At 42.5% G+C, this 15,000-nt stretch overlaps 1 protein-coding gene across 1 annotated transcript in view; it reads right to left on the bottom strand.

The window, feature by feature from the left end:
* LOC115184064 (glutamate receptor 2-like) overlaps nt 1–15,000 on the bottom strand; it is a gene marked incomplete at its 3' end in the record, with an annotated part of 49,256 nt that overhangs the window by 20,592 nt on the left and 13,664 nt on the right. The window lies entirely within an intron of this gene.

Raw genomic sequence — 15,000 nt, 5'->3', positions numbered from 1 at the left:
AGCAGAGTAGAGCACAGAGCTGAGTAGTTTAGAGCAGAGTACAGTACAGCAGGGTAGAGTAGAGTAGATCGGAGCAGAGTACAGTACAGCAGAGTAGAGCACAGAGCTGAGTAGTTTAGAGCAGAGTACAGTACAGCAGGGTAGAGTAGAGTAGATCGGAGCAGAGTACAGTACAGCAGAGTAGAGCACAGAGCTGAGTAGTTTAGAGCAGAGTACAGTACAGCAGGGTAGAGTAGAGTAGATCAGAGCAGAGTACAGTACAGCAGAGTAGAGCACAGAGCTGAGTAGTTTAGAGCAGAGTACAGTACAGCAGGGTAGAGTAGAGTAGATCGGAGCAGAGTACAGTACAGCAGAGTAGAGCACAGAGCTGAGTAGTTTAGAGCAGAGTACAGTACAGCAGGGTAGAGTAGAGTAGATCGGAGCAGAGCACAGTACAGCAGGGTAGAGTAGAGTAGATCGGAGCAGAGTAGAGCACAGAGCAAAATAAAACAGAGAAGAGTAGAACAGAGTAGAGCAGAGTAGAGCAGAGTAGAGCAGAGTAGAACAGTGTAGAGCAGAGTACAGCGTAGAGTAGTGCAGAGTGTAGTACAGAGCAGATCAGAGTAGAGCAGAGTAGTGCAGAGTATAGTGCAGATCAGAGTAAAACAGAGTAGAGCAGAGAGTAGAATAGAGCAGAGCAGACTACAATACAGCAGGGTAGATCCCAGAGAAGAGTAGAGTGTAGAGTAAAACAGAGTAGAGCACAGAGCTGAGTAGAGAAGAGTAGAGCAGAGTAGAGTAGAACCAAGTAGTTTAGAGTAGCGTAGAGCCGAGCAGAGTAGAGTAGAGCCGAGTAGATTAGATTAGAGTAGAGCGCAAAGTAGAGTAGAGAGCAAAATAAAACAGAGTAGAGCAGAGTAGTTTAGAGTAGAGCAGAGTAGAGTACAGAGCAAAATAAAACAGAGTAGAGTCCTGACTGGTCATAGACGCTTGCTATAAATCTTTAATGAGCAAGCCTTCCTTCATGACCTGGCCTCTGTAAATTGGTATAGAATCAGCTTGACTGTTGAAGACGATTGGACCTTATTTTTTAATATTTTTTTGTGGTATCGTTAACAAATACGTGACGGTAAAGAAAATGAGAATTAAAAACAGGTTCGGCACCTGGTTCGACCATGATCTGGCAGAGTTACTCCACCTCAAGAATCCCATTTGGCAAATCGCTCGGCACACGCATACTCAGGCTGACTGGCTCTCGTTCAGGCAAACTAGAAATAAATGCGCTCAGGCTATCCAGAAGGCCAAAGTTAGTTACTTTAAGGAGCAGTTCTCTCTCTGTGGGTCTAACCCCAAGAAGTTCTGGAAAACGGTTAAAGACCTGGAGAATAAACCCTCCTCACAGCTGCCCAAGTCCCTTAAAGTTGATGATGTGGTTGTTACTGACAAGAAGCACATGGCTGAGCTCTTTAATCACCACTTCATTAAGTCAGGATTCCTATGTGACTCAGCCATGCCTCCTTTCCCGTCCAACATTTCCTCATCTCCCACCCCTTCTAATGCGACTATCCCCTATGCTCCTCCCTCTTTTCCACTGCCCCGCTACAAAGTTTCTCCCTGCAGGCGGTCACTGATTCCGAGGTGCTAAAGGAGCTCCTTAAAACCTCTTACATCTAGATGTTCCGCTAGCGGAACGTCTGCTCCAATATCCAATGATGGGCGGGGCGCGAAATACAAACTCCTCTAAAATCCGAAAACGTCCACTTTTCAAACATATGACTATTTTACAGCTATTTAAAGACAAGACTCTCGTTAATCTAACCACACTGTCCGATTTCAAAAAGGCTTTACAGCGAAAGCAAAACATTAGATTATGTCAGCAGAGTACCCAGCCAGAAATAATCAGACACCCATTTTTCAAGCTAGCATATAATGTCACAAAAACCAAACCACAGCTAAATGCAGCACTAACCTTTGATTATCTTCATCAGATGACACACCTAGGACATTATGTTATACAATACATGCATGTCTGTTCAATCAAGTTCATATTTATATCAAAAACCAGCTTTTTACATTAGCATGTGACGTTCAGAACTAGCATTCCCACCGAACACTTCCGGTGAATTTACTAAATTACTCACGATAAACGTTCACAAAAAGCATAACAATTATTTTAAGAATTATAGATACAGAACTCCTCTATGCACTCGATATGTCCGATTTTAAAATAGCTTTTCGGATGAAGCACATTTTGCAATATTCTAAGTACATAGCCCGGCATCACAGGGCTAGCTATTTAGACACCCAACCAGTTTAGCCTTCACCAAAATCACATTTCCTATAAGAAAAATGGTCTTACCTTTCCTGTTCTTCGTCAGAATGCACTCCCAGGACTTCTACTTCAATAACAAATGTAGGTTTGGTCCCAAATAATCCATCGTTATGTTCCATCAATGACGTTTTGTTCGTGCGTTCTAGACACTATCCCAATGGTAAATCACGGTCACTCGCAGGGTGCAGAACGTGACAAAAAAATTCTAAATATTCCATTACCGTACTTCGAAGCATGTCAACCGCTGTTTAAAACCAATTTTTATGCAATTTATCTCGTAGAAAAGCGATAATATTCCGACCGGGAATCTGCATGTCTGTAAACTGAGGGAAAAACCGAAAGACGGGTGCGGGGCATGTCGCGAGCGTAAGCATTTCTCCACTGAGAGACCACTTAGCTTTTGCTCTCTATTGTTTCAGCCAGGGCTTTGAATTACGTCATTCCTGTTTTTCCCGGGCTCTGAGAGCCCATTGGAGACGTGGGAAGTGTCACGTAACAGCAGAGATCCTTAGTTTTTGGAAGAGATGTCAAAGAAAGCAAATAAATGGTCAGACAGGGTACTTCCTGAACAGAACCTTCTCAGGTTTTTGCCTGCCATAGGAGTTCTGTTATACTCACAGACACCATTCAAACAGTTTTAGAAACTTTGGAGTGTTTTCTCTCCAAAGCTAATAATTATATGCATATTCTAGTTTCTGGGCAGGACTAATAATCAGATTAAATCGGGTACGTTTTTTATCCAGCCGTGAAAATACTGCCCCCTAGCCATAAGAGGTTAAACTTGACCCCAAAAAATAATCTGGTTCAGATGGTTTAGACCCTTTCTTCTTTAAGGTTGCTGCCCCTATCATCACCAAGCCTATCTCTGTCCTTTTTAACCTGTCTCTCCTCTCTGGGGAGGTTCCCATTGCTTGGAAGGCAGCCACGGTTCGTCCTTTATTTAAAAGGGGAGATCAAGCTGATCCTAACTGTTTAAGGCCAATTTCTATTTTGTCCTGTATATTTAAAGTGTTGGAAAAACGTGTCAATAATCAACTGACTGGCTTTCTTGATGTCTATAGTATTCTCTCTGGTCTGCAATCTGGTTTGCGCTCAGGTTATGGATGTGTCACTGCAACCTTATAGGTCCTCTATGATGTCACCATTGCCCTTGAAAATCTGCTGTCTCAGCAACTGCCTGTCACCAAGGGAGTTCCCCAAGGCTAGATCCTAGGCCCCACGCTCTTTTCAATTTACATCAACAACATTGCTCAGGCAGTAGGAAGCCCTCTCATCCATTTATATGCAGATGATACAGTCGTATACTCAGCCGACCCCTCCCCGAATCTTGTGTTAAATGCTCTACAACAAAGCTTTCTTAGTGTCCAACAAGCCCCCTCTGCCTTTAACCTTGTTGTGAACACTTCCAAAACAAAGGTCATGTGGTTTAACCTCTAGGCTACCTGTCACTACAGTCCCTCTCCCCACCAGTGTGATTACTACCTCTGAGGGTTTAGAGGTTGAGGTAGTCACCTCATACAAGTACTTGGGAGTATGGCTAGACGGTACACTGACCTTCTCTCAGCACATATCAAAGCTGCAGGCTAAAGTTAAATCTACAGTAGACTTGGTTTCCTATATCATAAACACTCCTCTTTCACCACAGCTGCCAAACTAACCCTGATTCCAATGACCATCCTACCCATGCTAGATTACAGAGACATAATTTATAGATCGGCAGAAAGGGGTTCTATCAAGCGGCTGGATGTTCTTTACCATTCAGCCATCAGATTTGCCACCAATGCTCCTTGTAGAACACATCACTGCACTCTATACTTTTTTATACCTTTATTTAACGAGGCAAGTCAGTTAAGAACATATTCTTATTTTCAGTGACGGCCTAGGAACAGTGGGTTAACTGCCTTGTTCAAGGGAAGAACGACAGATTTTCACCTTGTCAGCTCAGGGATTCAATCTTGCAACCTTTCAGTTACTAGTCCAACGCTCTAACCACTAGGCTACCTGCCACTTCTGTAACATACTCCTCTGTAAACTGGTCATCTCTGTATACCCGTTGCAAGACCCACTGGTTGATGCTTATTTTTAAAAGCCTCTTAGGCCTCACTCTCCCCTATCTGACATATCTACTGCAGCCCTCATCCTCCACATACAACACCCGTTCTGACAGTCACATTCTGTTAAAGGTCCCCAAAGCACACACATCCCTGGTCGCTCGTCTTTTCAGTTCACAGCAGCCAGTGACTGGAACGAGCTGCAACAAACACTCAAACTGGACAGTTTTATCTCCATCTTTTCATTCAAACTCAATCATGGACACTCTTACTGACAGTTGTGGCTGCTGTGATGTATTGTTGTCTCTACCTTCTTGTGCTGTTGTCTGTGCCCAATAATATTTGTACCATGTTTTGTGCTGCTACCAGGTTGTGCTGCTGCCATGTTGTGTTGCTACCATGTTGTTGTCATGTTGTGTTGCTACCATGCTATGTTGTCATGTGTTGCTGCCATGCTGTGTTGTCATGTTGTGTTGCTACCATGCTGTGTTTTCATGTGTTGCTGCCATGCTATGTTGTTGTCTTAGGTCTCTCTTCATGTAGTGTTGTGTTGCTACCATGCTGTGTTGTCATGTGTTGCTGCCATGCTGTGTTGTTGTCTTAGGTCTCTCTTCATGTGGTGTTGTGTTGCTGCCATGCTGTGTTGTCATGTTGTGTTGCTACCATGCTGTGTTTTCATGTGTTGCTGCCATGCTATGTTGTTGTCTTAGGTCTCTCTTCATGTGGTGTTGTGTTGCTACCATGCTGTGTTGTCATGTTGTGTTGCTACCATGCTGTGTTTTCATGTGTTGCTGCCATGCTGTGTTGTTGTCTTAGGTCTCTCTTCATGTGGTGTTGTGTTGTCATCCCAGCCCCCATCCCCGCAGGAGGCCTTTGGCCTTCTGGTTGGCCGAAATTGTAAATAAGATTTTTTTCTTAACTGACTTGTCTAGTTAAATAAAGGTTAAATAAAATAAAGGTTAAATAAAATAAAGGTTATATAAAAAGGGTTATGACTTGGGATCAAACCTTCTCATCCAGAGTAATGGAGGTCGGTGGAGGTTTTAGGGTTACGACTGGGATCAAACCTTCTCATCCAGAGTAATGGAGGTCGGTGGAGGTTTTAGGGTTACGACTGGGATCAAACCTTCTCATCCAGAGTAATGGAGGTCGGTGGAGGTTTTAGGGTTACGACTGGGATCAAACCTTCTCATCCAGAGTAATGGAGGTCGGTGGAGGTTTTAGGGTTACGACTGGGATCAAACCTTCTCATCCAGAGTAATGGAGGTCGGTGGAGGTTTTAGGGTTACGACTGGGATCAAACCTTCTCATCCAGAGTAATGGAGGTCGGTGGAGGTTTTAGGGTTACGACTGGGATCAAACCTTCTGGTCCAGAGTAATGGACATCAGTGGAGGTTTTAGGGTTACAACTGGTATCGAACACACAACCTTCTGATCCAGAGTAATGGAGGTCGGTGGAGGTTTTAGGGTTACGACTGGGATCAAACCTTCTCATCCAGAGTAATGGACATCGGTGGAGGTTTTAGGGTTACAACTGGGATCGAACACACAACCTTCTGGTCCAGAGTAATGGACATCAGTGGAGGTTTTAGGGTTACAACTGGTATCGAACACACAACCTTCTTGTCCAGAGTAATGGACATCGGTGGAGGTTTTAGGGTTACGACTGGCATCAAACCTTCTGATCCAGAGTAATGGACATCGGTGGAGGTTTTAGGGTTACGACTGGGATCAAACCTTCTGATCCAGAGTAATGGACATTAGTGGAGGTTTTAGGGTTACGTCTGGGATCGAACACACAACCTTCTGGTCCAGAGTAATGGAGAATGGTGCCGTTTAACATGAGGAAGGATGATCGTTTTTTATGGCCTTATTTCTATTACATCATATTGGATGACTGTCATTCATATTCACCCAGTTCAATGTAACAGTGATGGGTTTAGGTTACTGTCATTCATATTCACCCAGTTCAATGTAACAGTGATGGGTTTAGGTTACTGTCATTCATATTCACCCAGTTCAATGTAACAGTGATGGGTTTAGGTTACTGTCCTTCATATTCACCCAGTTCAATGTAACAGTGATGGGTTTAGGATACTGTCCTTCACCCAGTTCAATGTAACAGTGATGGGTTTAGGATACTGTCCTTCATATTCACCCAGTTCAATGTAACAGTGATGGGTTTAGGTTACTGTCCTTCATATTCACCCAGTTCAATGTAACAGTGATGGGTTTAGGTTACTGTCCTTCATATTCACCCAGTTCAATGTAACAGTGATGGGTTTAGGATACTGTCCTTCACCCAGTTCAATGTAACAGTGATGGGTTTAGGTTAATGTCCTTCATATTCACCCAGTTCAATGTAACAGTGATGGGTTTAGGTTAATGTCCTTCATATTCACCCAGTTCAATGTAACAGTGATGGGTTTAGGTTAATGTCTTTCACCCAGTTCAATGTAACAGTGATAGGTTTAGGCTTCTACATAATACTAGAATTTTCCCTGTACCCATCAAAAGGTTGCTACAACCTAGCCTATGAATTTTACAAAGTAGGTGCACACGTCGAGAGAAATGAAAGAAATGAAGGTGACTGACAAATTAAATCTAATTCTATTGGTCACATACACATATTTAGCAGATGTTATTGTGGGTGTAGCGAAATGCTTGTGTTTCTACATCCAACAGTGCAGTAGTATCTAACAATACACAACAATACACCCATCTAAAAGTATTAGTAATATCTAACTAAATGCTTGTGTTCCCAGCTCCAACAGTAATATCTAACTAAATGCTTGTGTTCCCAGCTCCAACAGTGCAGTAATATCTAACTAAATGCTTGTGTTCCCAGCTCCAACAGTAGTATCTAACTAAATGCTTGTGTTCCTTGCTCCAACAGTGCAGTAATATCTAACTAAATGCTTGTGTTCCCAGCTCCAACAGTTCAGTAATATCTAACTAAATGCTTGTGTTCCCAGCTCCAACAGTGCATTAATATCTAACTAAATGCTTGTGTTCCCAGCTCCAACAGTGCAGTAATATCTAACTAAATGCTTGTGTTCCCAGCTCCAACAGTAATATCTAACTAAATGCTTGTGTTCCCAGCTCCAACAGTAATATCTAACTAAATGCTTGTGTTAACAACTCCAATAGTAATATCTAACTAAATGCTTGTGTTCCCAGCTCCAACAGTGCAGTAATATCTAACTAAATGCTTGTGTTCCCAGCTCCAACAGTAATATCTAACTAAATGCTTGTGTTTCTAGCTCCAACAGTACAGTAGTATCTAACTAAATGCTTGTGTTCCCAGCTCCAACAGTGCAGTAATATCTAACTAAATGCTTGTGTTCCCAGCTCCAATAGTGCAGTAGTATCTAACTAAATGCTTGTGTTCCTAGCTCCAACAGTGCAGTAATATCTAACTAAATGCTTGTGTTCCCAGCTCCAATAGTGCAGTAGTATCTAACTAAATGCTTGTGTTCCCAGCTCCAACAGTAGTATCTAACTAAATGCTTGTGTTCCCAGCTCCAACAGTAATATCTAACTAAATGCTTGTGTTTCTAGCTCCAACAGTAGTATCTAACTAAATGCTTGTGTTTCTAGCTCCAACAGTGCAGTAGTATCTAACTAAATGCTTGTGTTCCCAGCTCCAACAGTGCAGTAATATCTAACTAAATGCTTGTGTTCCCAGCTCCAACAGTGCAGTAGTATCTAACTAAATGCTTGTGTTCCCAGCTCCAACAGTGGAGTAATATCTAACTAAATGCTTGTGTTTCTAGCTCCAACAGTAATATCTAACTAAATGCTTGTGTTCCCAGCTCCAACAGTAATATCTAACTAAATGCCTGTGTTTCTAGCTCCAACAGTAATATCTAACTAAATGCTTGTGTTCCCAGCTCCAACAGTGCAGTAATATCTAACTAAATGCTTGTGTTCCCAGCTCCAACAGTAATATCTAACTAAATGCTTGTTTTCCCAGCTCCAACAGTGCAGTAATATCTAACTAAATGCTTGTGTTCCCAGCTCCAACAGTAATATCTAACTAAATGCTTGTGTTCCCAGCTCCAACAGTGCAGTAATATCTAACCAAATGCTTGTGTTCCCAGCTCCAACAGTAATATCTAACTAAATGCTTGTGTTCCCAGCTCCAACAGTAATATCTAACTAAATGCTTGTGTTTCTAGCTCCAACAGTAGTATCTAACTAAATGCTTGTGTTCCCAGCTCCAACAGTGCAGTAATATCTAACTAAATGCTTGTGTTCCCAGCTCCAACAGTGCAGTAATATCTAACTAAATGCTTGTGTTCCCAGCTCCAACAGTAGTATCTAACTAAATGCTTGTGTTCCCAGCTCCAACAGTAATATCTAACTAAATGCTTGTGTTTCTAGCTCCAACAGTAGTATCTAACTAAATGCTTGTGTTCCCAGCTCCAACAGTGCAGTAGTATCTAACTAAATGCTTGTGTTCCCAGCTCCAACAGTAATATCTAACTAAATGCTTGTGTTCCCAGCTCCAACAGTGCAGTAATATCTAACTAAATGCTTGTGTTCCTAGCTCCAACAGTGCAGTAATATCTAACTAAATGCTTGTGTTCCCAGCTCCAACAGTGCAGTAATATCTAACTAAATGCTTGTGTTCCTAGCTCCAACAGTGCAGTAATATCTAACTAAATGCTTGTGTTCCCAGCTCCAACAGTGCAGTAATATCTAACTAAATGCTTGTGTTCCTAGCTCCAACAGTGGAGTAATATCTAACTAAATGCTTGTGTTCCTAGCTCCAACAGTGGAGTAATATCTAACTAAATGCTTGTGTTCCCAGCTCCAACAGTAATATCTAACTAAATGCTTGTGTTCCCAGCTCCAACAGTAATATCTAACTAAATGCTTGTGTTCCCAGCTCCAACAGTGCAGTAGTATCTAACTAAATGCTTGTGTTCCCAGCTCCAACAGTAATATCTAACTAATGCTTGTGTTCCCAGCTCCAACAGTGTAGTAATATCTAACTAAATGCTTGTGTTCCCAGCTCCAACAGTAATATCTAACTAAATGCTTTTGTTCCCAGCTCCAACAGTAATATCTAACTAAATGCTTGTGTTCCCAGCTCCAACAGTGCAGTAATATCTAACTAAATGCTTGTGTTCCCAGCTCCAACAGTAATATCTAACTAAATGCTTGTGTTCCCAGCTCCAACAGTGCAGTAGTATCTAACTAAATGCTTGTGTTCCCAGCTCCAACAGTGCAGTAATATCTAACTAAATGCTTGTGTTCCCAGCTCCAACAGTAATATCTAACTAAATGCTTGTGTTCCCAGCTCCAACAGTGCAGTAGTATCTAACTAAATGCTTGTGTTCCCAGCTCCAACAGTGCAGTAGTATCTAACTAAATGCTTGTGTTTCTAGCTCCAACAGTGCAGTAATATCTAACTAAATGCTTGTGTTCCCAGCTACAACAGTGCAGTAATATCTAACTAAATGCTTGTGCTCCCAGCTCCAACAGTGCAGTAGTATCTAACTAAATGCTTGTGTTCCCAGCTCCAACAGTAATATCTAACTAAATGCTTGTGTTTCTAGCTCCAACAGTAGTATCTAACTAAATGCTTGTGTTCCCAGCTCCAACAGTAATATCTAACTAAATGCTTGTGTTCCCAGCTCCAACAGTGTAGTAATATCTAACTAAATGCTTGTGTTCCTAGCTCCAACAGTGCAGTAATATCTAACTAAATGCTTGTGTTCCCAGCTCCAACAGTGCAGTAATATCTAACTAAATGCTTGTGTTCCCAGCTCCAACAGTAGTATCTAACTAAATGCTTGTGTTCCCAGCTCCAACAGTAATATCTAACTAAATGCTTGTGTTCCCAGCTCCAACAGTGCAGTAATATCTAACTAAATGCTTGTGTTCCCAGCTCCAACAGTAGTATCTAACTAAATGCTTGTGTTCCTAGCTCCAACAGTGCAGTAATATCTAACTAAATGCTTGTGTTTCTAGCTCCAACAGTAATATCTAACTAAATGCTTGTGTTCCCAGCTCCAACAGTAATATCTAACTAATGCTTGTGTTCCTAGCTCCAACAGTGCAGTAATATCTAACTAAATGCTTGTGTTTCTAGCTCCAACAGTAATATCTAACTAAATGCTTGTGTTCCCAGCTCCAACAGTGCAGTAGTATCTAACTAAATGCTTGTGTTCCCAGCTCCAACAGTAATATCTAACTAAATGCTTGTGTTCCCAGCTCCAACAGTGTAGTAATATCTAACTAAATGCTTGTGTTCCCAGCTCCAACAGTAATATCTAACTAAATGCTTGTGTTCCCAGCTCCAACAGTAATATCTAACTAAATGCTTGTGTTCCCAGCTCCAACAGTGCAGTAATATCTAACTAAATGCTTGTGTTCCCAGCTCCAACAGTAATATCTAACTAAATGCTTGTGTTCCCAGCTCCAACAGTGCAGTAGTATCTAACTAAATGCTTGTGTTCCCAGCTCCAACAGTGCAGTAATATCTAACTAAATGCTTGTGTTCCCAGCTCCAACAGTAATATCTAACTAAATGCTTGTGTTCCCAGCTCCAACAGTGCAGTAGTATCTAACTAAATGCTTGTGTTCCCAGCTCCAACAGTGCAGTAGTATCTAACTAAATGCTTGTGTTTCTAGCTCCAACAGTGCAGTAATATCTAACTAAATGCTTGTGTTCCCAGCTCCAACAGTGCAGTAATATCTAACTAAATGCTTGTGCTCCCAGCTCCAACAGTGCAGTAGTATCTAACTAAATGCTTGTGTTCCCAGCTCCAACAGTAGTATCTAACTAAATGCTTGTGTTCCCAGCTCCAACAGTAATATCTAACTAAATGCTTGTGTTTCTAGCTCCAACAGTAGTATCTAACTAAATGCTTGTGTTCCCAGCTCCAACAGTAATATCTAACTAAATGCTTGTGTTCCCAGCTCCAACAGTGTAGTAATATCTAACTAAATGCTTGTGTTCCTAGCTCCAACAGTAATATCTAACTAAATGCTTGTGTTCCCAGCTCCAACAGTGCAGTAATATCTAACTAAATGCTTGTGTTCCCAGCTCCAACAGTAGTATCTAACTAAATGCTTGTGTTCCCAGCTCCAACAGTAGTATCTAACTAAATGCTTGTGTTCCCAGCTCCAACAGTAATATCTAACTAAATGCTTGTGTTCCCAGCTCCAACAGTGCAGTAATATCTAACTAAATGCTTGTGTTCCCAGCTCCAACAGTAGTATCTAACTAAATGCTTGTGTTCCTAGCTCCAACAGTGCAGTAATATCTAACTAAATGCTTGTGTTTCTAGCTCCAACAGTAATATCTAACTAAATGCTTGTGTTCCCAGCTCCAACAGTAATATCTAACTAATGCTTGTGTTCCTAGCTCCAACAGTGCAGTAATATCTAACTAAATGCTTGTGTTTCTAGCTCCAACAGTAATATCTAACTAAATGCTTGTGTTCCCAGCTCCAACAGTAATATCTAACTAAATGCTTGTGTTCCTAGCTCCAACAGTGCAGTAGTATCTAACAATTCACAACAATACACACACATCTAAAAGTAAAAGAATGGAATTAAGAAATATATAAACATTAGGACGAGCAATGTCAGAGTGGTATTGACTAAAATACAGTAGAATACAGTATATACATATGACATGAGTAAAGCAGTAGAATAGAATACAGTATATACACATGATATGAGTAATACATAGACTAAGATACAGTAGAATAGGATAGAATACAGCATATACACATGAGATGAGTAAAGCAGTAGAATAGAATACAGTATATACACATGAGATGAGTAATACATAGACTAAGATACAGTAGAATAGGATAGAATACAGTATATACACATGAGATGAGTAAAGCAGTAGGATAGAATACAGTATATACACATGAGATGAGTAAAGCAGTTTGTAAACATTAAAGTGACCAGTGATTCCATATCGATGTACACAGGGCAGCAGCCTCTAAGGAGCAGGGTTGAGGGCAGCAGCCTCTAAGGTGCAGGGTTGAGGGCAGCAGCCTCTAAGGTGCATGATTGAGAGCAGCAGCCTCTAAGGTGCAGGGTTGAGTGGTAGCAGCCTCTAAGGAGCAGGGTTGAGTGGTAGCAGCCTCTAAGGAGCAGGGTTGAGGGCAGCAGCCTCTAAGGTGCAGGGTTGAGGGCAGCAGCCTCTAAGGTGCAGGGTTGAGGGCAGCAGCCTCTAAGGTGCAGGGTTGAGGGCAGCAGCCTCTAAGGTGCAGGGTTGAGGGCAGCAGCCTCTAAGGTGCAGGGTTGAGGGCAGCAGCCTCTAAGGAGCAGGGTTGAGGGCAGCAGCCTCTAAGGTGCAGGATTGAGAGCAGCAGCCTCTAAGGTGCAGAGTTGAGGGCAGTAGCCTCTAAGGAGCAGGGTTGAGGCAGCAGCCTCTAAGGTGCAGGATTGAGAGCAGCCTCTAAGGTGCAGGGTTGAGGGCAGCAGCCTCTAAGGTGCAGGGTTGAGGGCAGCAGCCTCTAAGGTGCAGAGTTGAGGGCAGCAGCCTCTAAGGTGCAGGATTGAGAGCAGCAGCCTCTAAGGAGCAGGGTTGAGTGGTAGCAGCCTCTAAGGTGCAGGGTTGAGTGGTAGCAGCCTCTAAGGATGCAGGGTTGAGGGCAGCAGCCTCTAAGGTGCAGGGTTGAGTGGTAGCAGCCTCTAAGGAGCAGGGTTGAGTGGTAGCAGCCTCTAAGGTGCAGGGTTGAGTGGTAGCAGCCTCTAAGGTGCAGGGTTGAGTGGTAGCAGCCTCTAAGGAGCAGGGTTGAGTGGTAGCAGCCTCTAAGGTGGAGGGTTGAGGGTTCCACGTTCATTTGTACAAACAATAGTACGCAAGTATAAACCCCAAGGGACCATGCAGCCGTCATACCGCTCAGGAAGGAGACGTACTTTGGTGCGAAAAGTGGAAATCAATCCCAGAACAACAGCAAAGGACCTTGTGAAGATGCTGGAGGAAACAGGTACAAAAGTATCTATATCCACAGTCAAACGAGTCCTATATCGACATAACCTGAAAGGCCGCTCAACAAGGAAGAATCCACTGCTCCAAAACTGCCATAAAAAAGCCCGACTACGGTTTGCAACTGCACATGGGGACAAAGATCGTACTTTTTGGAGAAATGTACTCTGGTCTGATGAAACAAAAATAGAACTGTTTGGCCATAATGACCGTCGTTATGTTTGTAGGAAAAAGGGGGAGGCTTGCAAGCCGAGGGACACCATCCCAAACGTGAAGTTTGGATACTTCCAAAGTTATGGCAAAATGGCTTAAGGACAACAAAGTCAAGGTATTGGAGTGGCCATCACAAAGCCCTGACCTCAATCCTCTAGAAAATTTGTGGGCAGAACTGAAAAAGCGTGTGCGAGCAAGGAGGCCTACAAACCTGACTCAGTTACACCAGCTCTGTCAGGAGGAATGGGCCAAATTTCCCCCAACTTATTGTGGGAAGCTCGTGAAAGGCTACCCGAAACGTTTGACCCTAATTAAGTGTATGTAAACTTCTGACCCACTACAAATGTGATGAAAGAAATAAAAGTTAAAATAAATCATTCTCTCTACTATTATTCTGACATTTCACACTCTTAAAAGAAAGTGGTGATCCTAACTGACTTAAGACGGGATTTTTACTAGGATTAAATATCAGGAATTGTGAAAAACTGAGTTTTGGCAAAGGTATATGTAAACTTCCGACTTCAACTGTATATACTACAAAATATATCTAGTTCTCCTCTCTCTCTCTCTCTCTCTCTCTCTCTCTTCTCCTTAATTTAGGCAGAAATTAATGTGTAAAAAACTGTTCAACTATTGTCTTTCTCTCTCTTTGCTAGAGAGATGCTTTCAGTACTAGATTCATTCTCTGATCCTTTGATTGGGTGGACAACATGTCAGTTCATGCTGCAAGAGCTCTGATAGGTTGGAGGACGTCCACTGAAAGTTGTCATAATTACTGTGTAAGTCTATGGAAGTGAGTGAAAACCATGAGCCTCCTATGTTTTGTATTGAAGTCAATGTACCCAGAGGAGGATGGACACTAGCTGTCCTCCGGCTACACCATGGTGCTACCCTACAGAGTGCTGTTGAGGCTACTGTAGACCTTCATTGCAAAACAGTGTGTTTTAATCAATTATTTGGTGACGTGAATATATTTAGTATAGTTTTATCTAAAAAGGATACTTTTTAAAAAATGTTTCACTATTTTTATTTTTATGAAATTCACTGAGTAGGATGGTCGTCCCCTTCCTCCTCTGAGGAGCCCCCACTGACGGACATCCATCCACCAACCCAGTCCATAAAACCCCAGACTGCTTCATGGTAATAGCGCTCACTGTTGCCCCTAGTGACAGGTTTTTGAAAGCAATCCCCCATCTCCTCAGTACATGGCTAGACATCCAATTTCTACGTCAATCTTGAACGACCTGGCTAGTTCTCTGTAAGGTGAGAGCAGCGTGTGAAGTACGAGAGAGAACTTAGAGGAGAGGCTGGACCTGCTCTCTCTTCTGACCAACCACTACCATCCTACAAACAGGCAGCGGACTGCCCCAAGCACCATACAGGGCACCCTCATCTCTCCACAGCTCCATCACCCCTCCACTCCCCTGCCTGCCTGTGTGTGTGTGTGTGTGTGTGTG

Source organism: Salmo trutta, unplaced genomic scaffold, assembly GCF_901001165.1.
Source record: "Salmo trutta unplaced genomic scaffold, fSalTru1.1, whole genome shotgun sequence".
NCBI classification, from domain to species: domain Eukaryota; kingdom Metazoa; phylum Chordata; class Actinopteri; order Salmoniformes; family Salmonidae; genus Salmo; species Salmo trutta.
This window is presented reverse-complemented; position numbering and strand designations above follow the sequence as displayed.